At 33.4% G+C, this 14980-nt stretch overlaps 1 protein-coding gene across 2 annotated transcripts in view; it reads right to left on the bottom strand.

The window, feature by feature from the left end:
* LOC132796528 (allatostatin-A receptor) overlaps nucleotides 1-14980 on the bottom strand; it is a 158724-nt gene that overhangs the window by 87398 nt on the left and 56346 nt on the right. Inside the window, exon 1 of one of the 2 annotated variants that reach the window (XM_060807729.1) lies at nucleotides 11779-11816. The exons of the other annotated variant lie outside the window; for it this stretch is intronic. The gene's annotated coding sequence lies outside the window, so the exon portion shown is untranslated. Of the gene's footprint in view, nucleotides 1-11778; nucleotides 11817-14980 lie in introns of those variants that run through there. 2 annotated transcript variants of the gene reach the window in all.

The following is a 14980-nucleotide window of genomic DNA, read 5'->3' on the forward strand; positions in this document are numbered from 1 at the left end:
CTGGTTTGCTGGTAACATTCATATTATTCTTGCACCAAAAATAACAAACTCAATTGTGAATTGCAAATGCTTCAGGTATCTCCTTACGATGCGAGTGTCTGCTTAACTTCTTAGAAGCAGCTAGCTAACTGAATTCCAAGAAAGTAAAGCATACTCACTCACATTTGTTTATATTTTTCTTGATCCTAACTGTTTGAAAGTCGAACTCAGCAAAGTTTTATGTATGTACATGTATATTTTTCTTTGGTATTCTTAGTTTTGATATCAACATTGCAGCGGCTATAGAATGTGTGCCATATTTTATATTATTACTTTAAAAAACTCTCAAGTTTTGCGCTTTGAAGGAGTCGAAATTTAAAATGCACACCAAGCAAAATATTGCAATAGAATTTGATGAACAAGTTGTAGTTTATTTATTACAAATTATATATTTTATTAGAAACGAAAATATTGATAGAAAAAAATAGCAATAAAATATATATTTAAATTATATATTTCATATAATAAAACACAAAAAAATACCATAATAAATATATAATAAGTAAACATTATTTTGCTGCGAAAAAATATACTATACAAACACTATTGTAAATATACTATAACACTATTGAAAGTATTCTATAATACTATAATAAATATACTATAAGGAAACATATTTTTTTCTCTTCTTTATTTTCAATCTGCCTATTTGGACAATAAGTAAATTGCCTAATTAATTAATATTAAATTTACAGAAAAAGCATTCATCAGTTGAATGACAATTGTGGACAAATACAAAGTGAGATGGTTGGACAAAAAACAATTTTTATAAATATGGTATTATATAACAGCAGAAATGAATTCACAGAATTTATTCAATCTATTTTCTTTTTTAGTTGCAATAGAAAAATTCGTATAGCTCAATAAATACTTTTACCAATTTTATAGATTGCAATATCGATGTTTCTAGTGCAGTTTAATTTCAAGTTCAAGTTCGCTTGTTTAATTAACAATAAAGCGTTTTCTTGTCCCCTTTTATTTTTGAGTTGCGGTCACATACAACGCATAAGCGACTGTCAATTGTACTTAATGGCAAGCTACGTATTTGTTTGTGGTTTGTTAGCCAACCACACTGTCAAACACACACACACACACACACACACTGAGACATGTACACACATTATATAGGATTACATCATGGCTTTATTTGGATGTCATAGTTGCCATGAAAGTGAGTGTTAAGGCCACAGTTACCGCACCTGAAGCTGAAGAGCGCGAATTCATTGTGGATGCAGTAGAACAAAGTACGTATACGCCATGTGTGCGAGTGTACGGGTGTGTGTGTGTGTGTCTATGGCAACATTTGTGCAGCTCATTAAGAAGTTGCAAGTGCAACCGCAAAACGTCATTTGTGTGATGCAAACGAACGCGTTTTTGCGGCGTTAGCGGCAACAAACTTTAATTAGTCAACAGCGCGAACAGTGAACGGAAGCTTCAAATCGAGGAGGGGTTAGAAGTGGAGTTTGGAGGAGGAGCATAAAGGGGGCAGGCAAACACTCAAAGTACAAGTATTTATGCGTCTGGCATAATGGGCACAAAAAAAAATAGTTACGCCTAATGGAGAAAACTCTCTTTGTGTGCGTGTGCGTGTTTGCCATGAGTGGCCTAAAATAGCGAGCGAGTGTAGGTGGAGTGTAGGAGACACAGGAGACACAGCAGAGGGCCTTGGTCATTGTCTTGTTACGAGGAGCAGAGCATTGCAATGAAATGGCGAATCTGTGGCAGCTGTGAAATATGAGCACACGTACGTCGCAGGACAATAAAACGCTGCGAGTCTCTGGATAAGAGCTGTGTGCTCCCACATAACTATGGCCACAACGCATGTGTGTGTGTGTGTGTGTGCGTGTGTGGACATTCGTGAGGCGACACCCACACACACAAATAAAAATACACTCATTCGCATTGTGGAGATAGTCTTTTGTGGCATATGCATATTCAGAGTTAGCCTGACAGCAAGAAACTTTTCGCCTGATGCAGCGCGATGAACGACTTTATTGGAATTGCAGCTTTTGTTCACAACATGAAATGAAAGTTTCCCCACTACTCCCTCCCCACCTCACGAATTTCTCATGCTGCGTGTTTTTGTGTCACAGCGGGGAATAGGTGCAACAACAACAACAACAACAATCACAGAAGATTTGCAGTCCGAAAATTGCGATGATACATTCAATTTATTTAACAAAATCTTTACGCTTTCAAAGCAGCGCCAAATGCATCAATTGAAATTGCTTGCAACATGCAACATGCAACATGCCACACATACAAGTTGCATAAACAAGCAACACACTCAGATTGCGATTGCCAAAGACAGTGACTTATTTTGAAAGCTGCACTATGAATAGAATATCACTCGAAATACACTCAAATAATGTCTTATATAAAAAAATATATCTTGTTTAAAATTTTCTTGTTTGATAAAATATCACTCAAAATGCAAATAAAAAACAACTTCCTATATTAAAAAAAGTATATTGCTTATACTTTTCATTTAAAAGCAAGTTTACTTACTTCGATAAAACATTACTTAAAACACACGCAAATAATTTGCTTATAGTATAGTTTTTTTTCCTCTATCTTCAAAATAGTTTTGTTCCTTGATAGAATATCATGCGAATTACAAAAAGAAGTATTTCTTTTATTAGCCAAAAATTGTTTCAATTTTTCATTATAAAAAATATCTTAAAATGCACACAAATAATGTGCTTATATTAAAAATAAAAACATTGCTTAAACTTTTCAAGATTTCTTCTTGCTTTAAGATCAACAACTTTTGTGGCTGAAACAGCAAATTTTCATTACAGCGCACAATTTTTGTGAGGAATTCTTTTTTTTTTTTTCGTTGGCAATGTTGGCAAAGAATTCGAGAAAACATAAGTACACATTTGAAAATAAACACAAGTAAGTAAATGTGAGTCGTGAATTCATGTGAAATATATGAAATTCTTGCACAAGAATCTCACAGTTATGCTGAAAAGCCAGAAAGTTTGGGTCAGCATCTTGTTTACTCTGCCACAACAAACGCATTTTTTTCACATTTTCTTTAAGACGAAACTCTCGTATAAATTATGCAAACCAAAAGATGAATGCATTCATAATATAAATACATAAGTATATCAAGTAATACAAATTAGTATAAATTAAATAAATGTGTAAGTGCAGCAGCATAAATAAAATATGCTAAAATTGGTGAAATTATTTATTTTCGTATTTCCTTTTCATTATTTTCAGGAATAATAATTAAAATAAACATTTAGTGGTAGTAGTAATAATATTATTTTCTATCAGCAAAGTATTTACATTTTTATTAAAGTATTATATTTAATCTATTTTCTTTTATTTGTATTTTATTTAAAAAAAAACCATTGCCAAACATTTGACTGAATGTGTAAAATTTGGATGTTCGATTGGTTGATCAAACGGACCGAGATATTTGTGTGGGCGGATAAGCTAAGTGGGCGTGGTTAGGCAGGCAATTAGATTTGCGTGTTTCTTCTGAACTGCTACTCAACTGTTGCGCCGCATCTCAACATATAGCGATCGATCGATCATGTGTAAAAATGACATGCCAAAAATTTTAAAATATGTGTGCCAAATGCATGTGTATCTGCTTATCTAGGCGGCGGACCGAGATATTAGTGAAGGCGGTTCCGCTTAGTGGGCGTGGTTGGGCAGAATACCTTCAGCGAGATTATCCAGTGAAGGCTTAAGGTACTGTTAGTCAACTATTGCCAAACAGTTGTGACTTTTACTGAACAGTTTAACAAAAATACATAAAAGCAAAACAAGCTGCTGGTTATTGATTTAAATATGCGACTGAAAAAAATTAATGCCAAAAATTTGTCTATATCTCTACCATATTCAGTGTGTGGGTCTGAATAGGCGGCGGACCGAGATATTAGTGAAGGCATATGTGATAAGTGGGCGTGGTAAGGCAGACGAGTTTCACAAAGATTGCTTAGAGTACCTTTGATCAACTGTTACTCAACAGTTGTTCCTATTGCTTAACAGTTTTGAAGATAGTTGTTTGGTGAACGATCGAGTATGAAAAAAATGGCATGCCAAAAATTTTAGTTTATGTGCACTAAGCCCATTGATGAGGTCTCGACTAAGCGGCGGACCGAGATATTAGTGAAGGCGGTTCCGCTTAGTGGGCGTGGTTGGGCAGAATACCTTCAGCGAGATTATCCAGTGAAGGCTTAAGGTACTGTTAGTCAACTATTGCCAAACAGTTGTGATTCTTACTAAACAGTTGAACAAAAATACATAAAAGCAAAACAAGCTGCTGGTCATTGATTTAAATATGCGACTGAAAAACGTCGATGCCAAAAATTTGCCTATATCTCTACCATATTCAGTGTGTCTGCTTGACAACACGGCGGACCGAGTTATTAGTGAAGGCGGATGTGATAAGTGGGCGTGGTCAAGCGGTAGCGATTGATAAAGATCGCCTAGCTTGCTTCAGACACTTTTGATGAGCCTTTGATCAACTGTTGCTAAACAGTTGAGCCCAAATACAAGTGTAAGCTATTGGTAGATGATTCAAGAATGTACAAAGCAGAAATCTGTGCTGATCAGCGCCCAAAAAAATGTTGATATGTATTTAAATTTGTATTAGAAAAGTGCGTGCAATAAATTGTCGTAAAAATAGAAATACATTAATCAAAAACTATGTACGAAATGATGAACTTAAAGAAATTCGAAAAATATATATAAATAAAAAATGCCTAAATGTGTACTATGAGATTATTTTAAATGAAAATAAATCAAATTTGTTTAAGAATTAATTACTGAATAAAATAAAATAAGTTTAAAAAGAAAATAAATCAAATTTGTTTAAGAATTAAATATTGAATAAAATAAAATACGTTTTAAAACTAATTTCATTTATATGCATTTATGGTAATTTAGTATTGAATTTACAAAAATGCAAACAACATATTAAACACAATTTATATACCAAAGCTTCATATCAATATTATTCTGTAGGGATTTGAGCGTCATCTCTTGCTTTGTGGCCCACTGTGCAGTGAATTAATTTGAAACATTTTGATTGGCAAGAACTGATGCCGTATGCTGTACGCTGATTAGCTTGCCAGTTGGATTGGCGATGCTCATTTCATGTATTAGAGTGCCCATCTCATGCACACACACACAAGCACACACACACACGCACACATATGAGCAAAAGTCTACCTGTTTGACGCAACAAAATTTCATTGCATACTTGCAGGCGCAGAGCGAACTGCGATCCAACAAAGTTCCCAAGGGGCAGGCCAACACTTTCATTATCTTTTATGCGCGCACATTTCCATCAGACATGTGTGTGAGTGTGTGTTGAGTGTGTGTGTGTGAGTGTTGAGTACATTCGAAAGTGAAGAAGCAAATTTATTTGAATAACCAAATGATAGCACAACCAGCAGCCGTCAGCAAAATGGCCAAAAATTATAACAGTAAGAGGATGAAGGTTGACTTCTCCACACACACACACACTCCCACATACATACACGCCGCTTTTGCCTGCTTGCCACATCCACACACTGTCCAAGGGCCACTTGAGTCAAGTGGCGAGTGGTGCGATTGGATGAGAATAAATGAGCTGCTCTGCTCGTGGAATGCTCTGATGGTGACAGTCTCTGATGATAGTGCGAAAATCCGTTTGATGTCACTCCCCCCGCAGCAGCACTAAATGAGCAATCGCTGAGCGAGAGAGAGGGAGAGAGAAAGAGAGTCGTATTCGTAGAATCCTACAATGCTTAAATCCAATCGATGAAAGCCAAAGCCAATGGCTTCGTCAATTGAATATAATTTAACTGGCGGATTAACACAGCTGTTCTCGTCGCCCCTCCTCCTCTTGCTCCTCTTTGAAGGAAAGGCTTCAATTTTAGCGCAAATGAAATGTAAATGGCCATGACAGAAGACAATCTCTTTCAGCAAACTGCATGTGAGTGTGTGGGTGCGAATGTGTGTGTGTGTGTTTATGCGACCCATAATCATAAAACACAAATCCCGTTGAGGCAAAGAAAGCTAAAGAAAACAAAGCTAATTTGGCAGCAGTGCGTTTTCTAAAGCACGTACAAACAGTTTAGACGAAGCAGACAATTCTAAAGATATCCTATAAGTAATTATATTTCTTTATAAGGTAAAGACAGTTTAGCGAGCAATATGCTCAACTATTTGGTACTTATAAAAATAGTGATAATTAGAATACTTTTTGGAATAATACCAAATGAAAACAAGTAAGAAAGCTAAAGTCAGACAGACAGACAGACGGACATATAGTATGTAGATCGTAGATATAGTCTCAGTAGTTGAAGCTGATCATGAATATCAAAATAATAATTTATTATAATAATTACAATATAATATCGAAATTTGTAGAAAAAAATAGTATTTACTTTCTTTGCTCTAAAATCTTACAGAAATTTTTTATTGCATTCTCTACACTATTCATTTATTTCAATTTATGAAAATTATTTATTAGATATAATTGTTTAATGGCTTATCAACTTTTAATTTTAATAATTTTAATATTTGACAATTATTCTTTTTAATCTTTTATAATTATTTAATATTCAAATGAAATCAAAATCTATGTCGTAATGATACATTTTGGGCTAATCTACACTTTATACAATTAAAGTTGGCAATCTTTATAAGTCTTAAAAGCTATGCATTAGTTGGTATAAAAATAGTGGACGACAAGAAAAGCCACACACAAGTTGTGATCCTTGAGGGCGACAATAATTACAAAGGCTGCCGCAAGAAAAGAAAGCAATTGTTCTCACACTGATATTTTGGCCATGATAAGACGCTGGCTCAAAGCAATGCCAAATTGCCTGAAATGGCTAAAAAAGAAAAAAAAGACAGAAAGAAAAACTAATGGCGAGCAGACAATTTGCAATGTCAATTTAATAGCCAGCTTAAATGTGGATTTCGAGTATTTGAGTCGTTGGGAAAAATGGCAATGCATTTGAAAATTGAAATAGTCAATCGATCTTAGACGAAAGATAAAGAAATTTTTTTGGTACAGATGCAGAAAAATCTTTGAATGAACATATGTTTAAATATTGTGAGCGAGTGCGAGTGATTGATGATAACCGTGCAAGAAGTGACCAACGAAGAGAGAGAGAGAGAGCATGGAATGATACAACAAGCAAGAGAGAGAGAGAGAGAGAGTTGGGAATTATCATCGCACGTGTTCAATGGGAGTTGTCATCAATCAAATGCAAGTAAGTAAGTAGCTAATCAATTGATGTTGCTCAGCCAAAAGTCTGTCGGTGGCCTTTCAATCACTTTCACGAGACGAACGAACGAAGTTGCCACTGTTACAGTTCACAACTGAAACTGTCTATCAAAAAGTGTGCAAACATTTTCGCATCGTGACGAGTTGAATCGAGTTGAGTTGCGTTGAGTTGAGTCTACATCCATTACAACAATTGGATGCCACTCGCCAAAATGTGTGGCAAATGTGAGAGAGCAACTAATGTGCCTCATTCCAGTAATCATAATATTTGTGTGGCAAAAGCAATTCAATGATAACCAACACAAGCAATAACAACAATACCAAACAAAACATAATCAGCCAACACACACACACACACACACACACAACTGTCACTGGATCTTATTCCCATTCTAGCCAAATGTCGCCAATGGAAATGGTTTATGTTTCAGCTTTAGACAGAACCTGGGGTGACAATTTCCTCTCTCTCTTTCTCTCTGTCTCCCTCTGGCAGAGCGATTAAATTAAATATGCTGACGCGTACAAATTTTGTGGACCGCACAACAATTTTCCACTTCTCCCTCTCTCCCTCTCTGTCTCCGCCAACAGATACAATTACAACTACAGTTGAAGCTGCAGATACACAAGCCAAGATACGAATACATGGATACAAATTGAGACTGGCCATCAGCTTGTCCATTGTATCTATTTGTTTGGGGTCCGCTTTAAGTTGACTGCACATAAATCTTGCCCCTGAAACCGAAACACACACACAAACACACACACACACACACACAGCAGCCAGAAAGGACGAAACATTTCCCTCTTTCTGTGTACTGAACAAGTATTGAGAAGCATGGAAATTAAAAAAAGATCCAATAAATTAAATGCATAAATTAGAGAATTTTGAAAATGATTAGTACTTCAAATATTATCTGTTTAATTCTTAAATTTTAATTTTAAACTTTGGTAATATTTAAAATATTATCTATTAACTTTCATAATAATTTGTGTTTACTACTCATTAAGCAAAGCTAAATATACTAAATTAACATACTAAAAATTTAAAAATATAATGGGGTATATTTGGTATATCGATATACTATAACATTCAAAATATACCAACGTTCTAATGCCCTTCTAGCGGGTTTAAAAACGATTTCACTACAATCCACTTTGCAATATGCCACTTTAAATTACTTCTCAACTTCCAATTTTTAAATTCATTATCTGTTTACTTTTTAAACTCATATTCAAACTGTATTTAAATTTCAAATTTATCTTTTAATTTTAAAAATTCATTCCTAAATATAAACTAAAAATTTGGTGACATTTAAATGATTTCCTGCTCACTTTTCTGAATCACTTCTCTTATGTTTAAAATATTATTCATTCACTTTTCAGATTCAAATACAAACTGTATAAAAATTTAAAATATTTTCTTTTTTTAAAAATTGCACATACATTTCAACAATAGAAATAAAAACAGATAAACATATATATCAAATCAATTTAATTGTGAGCATTAGTGAAAGTCCATAAAGCGAACAAGAAGTAAATGACTTGAAATTCGTTTCAAGTTTATCGAGTATTTACTGTGTATTTTTACGATATTTACAGACAACAAGCGAACTTGTAAAGAGAGGTCGACTACACTCTTAATTTGCCCTTCCATAAAATGGTAAATGAAAGGAATTCGGATACTTAGCTCACGTTAAGGACTCGCCGTGCTAAGATACAAATTAAAAGGAATTAAAATTGTGTAAAGTTGTGAAAATCTCAAGTGTGATGGTGAGGATGAAGAATTGACACTGAATGTGTTGCAAGTAAGTTCCTTCGACTTCGTTTTCGTCTTCTTCTTCTACTTTGTGTAGCCAGCCAGTGGCTAACTAAGATTAACGAGCAGCGACTTCGACGTCGTCGGGTTAATGCCAATAAATGCGCGTTGCCCTTGCTCATTTTAATCTGATGATTTATAAACTTCATTTCTTACATGGCACGAAAACAAAAGCAAAGGTATCATCTAAAGGTTAAAATACCCTGTCGATTCATAACCCAAAAGGGTATGGTTGAAGTATAATTTAAGAAAATGACTGCCAACTTTAATTCATGAATGAATAAAACAAAAATTCAAATAATAATAGTTTCAGTGAAGAGAATTTATATTTTTGTTTAAGCTTTATAATTTTAAGTATTTGTGATAGCACACAAATTGATATTTTCTAAGCTTTATAAATCTTATTTCTTATAAAGCAACACAATAAAAGCAAAGCAAAGTATGATAAAATTAGAATTTTAGTAGATAGTTTTCTAAGCAGTAAATAGAATTTATCGCTAGTTTAGTTTTTCTAATATCGCACAAATATTAATGTGCTTTTGTTTCCACTTTTTTCATTACGCTAGCAGCGAAAAGATAAAAATCATAGAAATATAAACTAATGATAGTTCATTTTTAGCATGCAACTAGAAAGCCACTAAGTTGGTAAATAATATTTATGCTTTGTAATAAGCGTAATAAAATGGTTGCACCTACTTTGCTTCATATTAAACTGCATTAAAATCCACACAACTTTATAATAAAAATGCAATAAAATACTGTTTTTATTATGGTATGAAAAACTACGGGCATTTTAAGAATGTCGTTGATGTTTCATTTTACTAATTTGATGAATCACGAAGCGATTGAAACCGTAAAAAAATTGTGATTTAAACTTAAAAGAAGCAACTATAAATAACGAATATTTGTATGAAAATCTCTAACTTAGAATTGACCTAAGATGCCATCTGTTCAATTATTTAATTGATTGCATATTGGTTAAAATTTAAGTTAAAAATTTGCCAAGCCAATTCGTTAATTTGTAGATTTTACTCATCACTAATATATTATGATATATTGTGTATTCTTAAAAATACAATGTATGTAAACTGATAACTCCAAAGTTGCAACATTTGTTTTTTCCCGTTTCTACATTTTTGTCATGTCCGATGTCCACTTTGTTTTATTTAGTTTATATCGCACTGTAAATCCTCAGGTCTTGAATTTTATTGAGCGCATTCAACAGTCACATTGTCGTTCTCGCAGACATTCGCATTCGCCTTGGCGTTCTCATTCACGTTCACGTTCGCGTTCGCATTCATGTCTTGCAACAACGGAATGCAGCCACTTTCTTGACTTTCAACAGAAGTCGCGAATACTTCAGCGGAAAAGCAGCAGAAAGCATTTAACTGTAATGACGACCATCACAGCACATCAGTGCATCTGTGCATCCCTTTCCCTGTCTGTCTGTCTGTCCGTCTATCTGCTTTTTTCGCTTTCGCCAACTGCATCCACAGTTGGAATATACATTTTAAAATACTCTCCCCACTTTTAAGTTTAATATGATATGAAATAAAGCAAAAATAAATAAAAACAAGTAAGAAAGCAAAATATTGCAGTATTATTCTTAAAATGTATCAAATAAATGTACTGAAGAATATACTAAAAAATACCGAAGTCTACATTTAGTATATCGATTTGCTATTACAATCAAAATATACCAGTAATATTGCAGTATTATTCTTAAAATGTACCAAATAAATGTACTGAAGAATATACTAAATAATACCGAAGTCTACATTTAATATATCGATCTGCTATTACAATAAAAATATACCTAAATAATTTACTCGAAAAATTCAAAAAAAAATATACCGAAGGCTGTATTTAGTATATCGATCTACTATAACATTCAAAACATATCATTCACTACAAAATATACCAAAGCTATAATACCTTTCTACTCTACGGGTAGCAGGTATAAAAAAAGTTCACTATGATCCACTTCGGTATATTCTAATTTAAATGCCACAATGTAAGCTTCACTCATGTGTGATCTACAAGCAAGCAGTGCGGTATTATTTTTCAAATATACCAAATTAATATACTAAAAATACTAATATATGTTGTAGACTATATTTGGAATATCGATTTAATATTACATTCAAAATATACCAAATTAATATACTGGAAATCCTAAAATATACCGAAGTCTATATTTGGTATATCTTTACAATATTACATTCAAAATATACCATGGAAGTACAAGATATATTAAAACCATAATACCCTTCTATCCTGTGGGTATAAAAATAAATTTACTATGATCCACTTTGAAATATGCTATTTTAAATAAAAAGATTTTACATTGCTGCAGCTGTCAAATTAGAGAATGACATAGAGAGTGCATCGCAAAAGGCAGATAAATTAATGGTAGCTATTTCTGGACAGTCTTTTAAATGAATTTCTTTAACAAAAATAGTTGCATATCATATTTATAATATTTATAATAAAAATAGTTGCATATCATACTTCATACAGACTTCCTCTCTCTCTCTCTTTCTCTGTCTCTCTCTTCACTCTATTCACATTTATATCTTGCACATTTTTGCATGTGGAATCATATTAATTTAAACTTTATAGCTACGTGACTCTGCACTTTGTGTCTTACATCAGAGTGGAATATCTTAAAGTCACATACTTGTGTATAATATTTTTTATTTTGACTGAGCGAAATAAAAGTAGAAAGTCCATGGCTCAGTGAAACATTTGTGTGTATATATTTTCTTTCGTATTTTTTATCATGCTTCCCACTCGTATTCACAGTCATTCGCTTATTCGTATTCGCAATTGTTAATGCAACTTGTTGTGGCTGGCGTCAATTGAGCGTAACAAGATTTGGCGGCAACTTTGGCAACTTGGCACTGAGATTTACGTATTATGAATGAGAAATGCCACTGAACCGAACTGAACTGAGCTAAAGAGCTGCCCCGAATCTTTTTTGCCATCCAGCTGTTCGTTGCTCGTTCAACTGATTACAAAAGTCAAAGCAAATAAGAGACTGCAAATAGCAGAGAGGCAAACAGCAAATAGGAAATAAGTAGTAAGTAAGACAGTAATCAGGAATGATAAAGTAAATATACTCAAAGAAGCTGTAAGACAAGGTTGCAAAGTCCAAAACAAATACTACACAGCACACAGTTCGCACCTTTTGTTCGCTTTCAACTGTTTGCTCGAAAAACTCGTTCGTTTAAATAATCAATACGCGTCTGTGTGAACCCTTTTAAGTAGTATAGCATACGGCATTATTGTTTTCACCCACTGCTGTTTTCCATTTCGTTGGCCATCAAAATCTCTGATTTGCCCCAAAACAAACTATTGCCCCACTTTGCTGAACGGTTGCAAAACCAACTGCAAAATTCCAAACAGAGCCCAAAACAAAACTTTGCCGGACGCGTACTTTTGCACACTTTACTACCAGATTTTATATGCCCCTCTACCGCTTTTTTTTCGAGCTCAGCGCACAACCAGCAACTCTCGAGCTCATTTCAAACTATTTTTATGCAGTGCTGCCTGAATTTCGATTTTAAAACTATACCCTATCACTAGAGAGTTCCTTCTATATTCAATTAAGTCTATAAAAAATAGATATCGTATTTTAAATTGTGATTTTACAGACAAATTGGAAATAAAATGTTAAAAAAGATAAAGATACATAATGAACAAAAGATTTGCATTTGAAATGGACACAACAATGTTTATTCAGTGCAACTGAACAACTTAAGAAGAATCTTGATTTAGGTTTTCACAGTCACATGGCAAATTAAATAGAACAAATGAAGTTCAAAATTGAAAATATATAGTGAAAAAATACACTCAACAATTAGAGTTTAAGAAAACTATTCTAGAAAATATTCATGAAATACAAAATAATTCGTTTAATGATCTCAGCTCAAGCAAAAAATAAATATCTTGAATTTAGTTTTCACAGTCACATGACACATAAAATATAACAAAGAGATGAAAAAAGCTTAATTAAAGAAATGCACACAACAATTTTTATTGGAATTTGACAAATGTTTATTTAATTTAAATTATTAAATATTTGCTTTAGCTATCTTAACACATTTTTTGCAAAAGCAAAGTAGATGAAAAATACTTTGAATCCGAAATCGAAATTTTTAATTGACTCAAAATTTTGCAAAATACTTTTACGGAGAGTATCTACAGAGTGTGAAATAAATCTCACTAATAAATAGTTGACGCCGCACTCTTACGTATTGGAGGAAAAAAACAACAAAAAAGAAGAAAAATAAGAGAACAACCATAGAGAAGATATTCGGCATTTTCCAATTTGTGCATGCATGAACTTGATGCTTTCACAAATTTGCATTTTTGCTGTGCATATGAAAGGTTTATGAACAGAGCAACTGAAACTGAAATTGAAACTGAAATTTGAATCGAAAGCATTCATTTGCTGACTGTCTTACTGTGCCGTGGAAATCATTTGGCCGTTAAACAATATTACAATGGGCTGGGCTTTTGCAAATCGAGCTATTAATTGGGCATATAAATCAGAATGCCACGCGGCGTATGCGCAATGTGCATGCGATAGCAGAAGGCAGAGGAGGAGTTGATGGATGAACTATGGACTGGGCGGAAAAAGTCATTTGAAGCTAATCCATAACAAATTGACGGGAAAAAAAGAAAATGGGGGGAGGTGAAAGCAAAAGCAACAGCAACAGTAAAAGTGAAAGCGAATTGCGCACAAATATTAATAACAACACACACACATTTGGCTTTTGGCTTGGCTTGGCTTGACTTGGCTGTTGGCTTTTTGTTTTTCGCTGATGCCAGCTAATGAGTCCAAGTGCCGAGTCCTGCTGTGCTTTTTGGGTTACAACTCCGCGCTGTGACTTCTCGAAGGGTTTTCTCAGTGCGTTGTGTGTTGTGTGTTGTGCAGAGATCGTTGCCATTTTGGTCGCAGCGTGCGCGCCATAATTCATTTCCACATAATTTGACTTGCACACGCGCCAAGAGTGAGTGAGAGACGGAGCGAGCAAGATGCGAAGCCATGTCGAGGCAACACAATAAGCAAAAGTAAAAGGAACGTGCACGCAAAGTGTTGAATGAAAACAACTAAGAAAGCTACAGTCGAGTGTGCCCGACTGTGAGATACCTGCCATCCATTTTGAATAAATGCCAAACCAAATACAGTATTATTCTTAAAATATAGCAAATTAGTATAGCGAAAAAAAATACTAAAATATTATACCGAAGGCTGTTTTTAATATATTGAGTTTTAATGAAATCACATTTAAAAAAATATACCAAACCAATATACCGAAAATATACTAACATATATCTACGACTGATTTTAGTATATTGTTATAGAACTAGTTTCAATAAAATCGCATTCTAAAAATACATCGAATTAATATACCTCAAAAAATACTAAAATATACCGACGACTGTTTTTAGTATATCGACATTGAACTAGTTTTAATGAAATTATTTTTTTAAATATACCGAATTAATTTATCTAAAAATACTGAAATATGCCAAAGCCTTTCTTTAGTATATCGATATAGAACTAGTTTTAATGACACTACTTATTCAAAATAACATATACCAAATTTATATGCCGAAAATATGAGAATATAACAAAGGTTGTTTTTAGTAAATCAAATTAGTTACCAATTTTAATGAAATTACTTTTTAAGAATATACCAAAAATTACTAAAATATGCCAAGGACTGTTTTTAGTATATCGATATAGAACTAGTTTTAATGAAACTACTTATTCAAAATATACCAAATTTATATGCCGAAAATATGAGAATATACTAAAGGTTGTTTTTAGTAAATCGAAATAATTACGAATTTTAATGAAATAACTTTTT

The sequence above is a fragment of the Drosophila nasuta genome, chromosome X (assembly GCF_023558535.2).
Source record: "Drosophila nasuta strain 15112-1781.00 chromosome X, ASM2355853v1, whole genome shotgun sequence".
In the NCBI taxonomy this organism is placed as follows: Eukaryota; Metazoa; Arthropoda; class Insecta; order Diptera; family Drosophilidae; genus Drosophila; species Drosophila nasuta.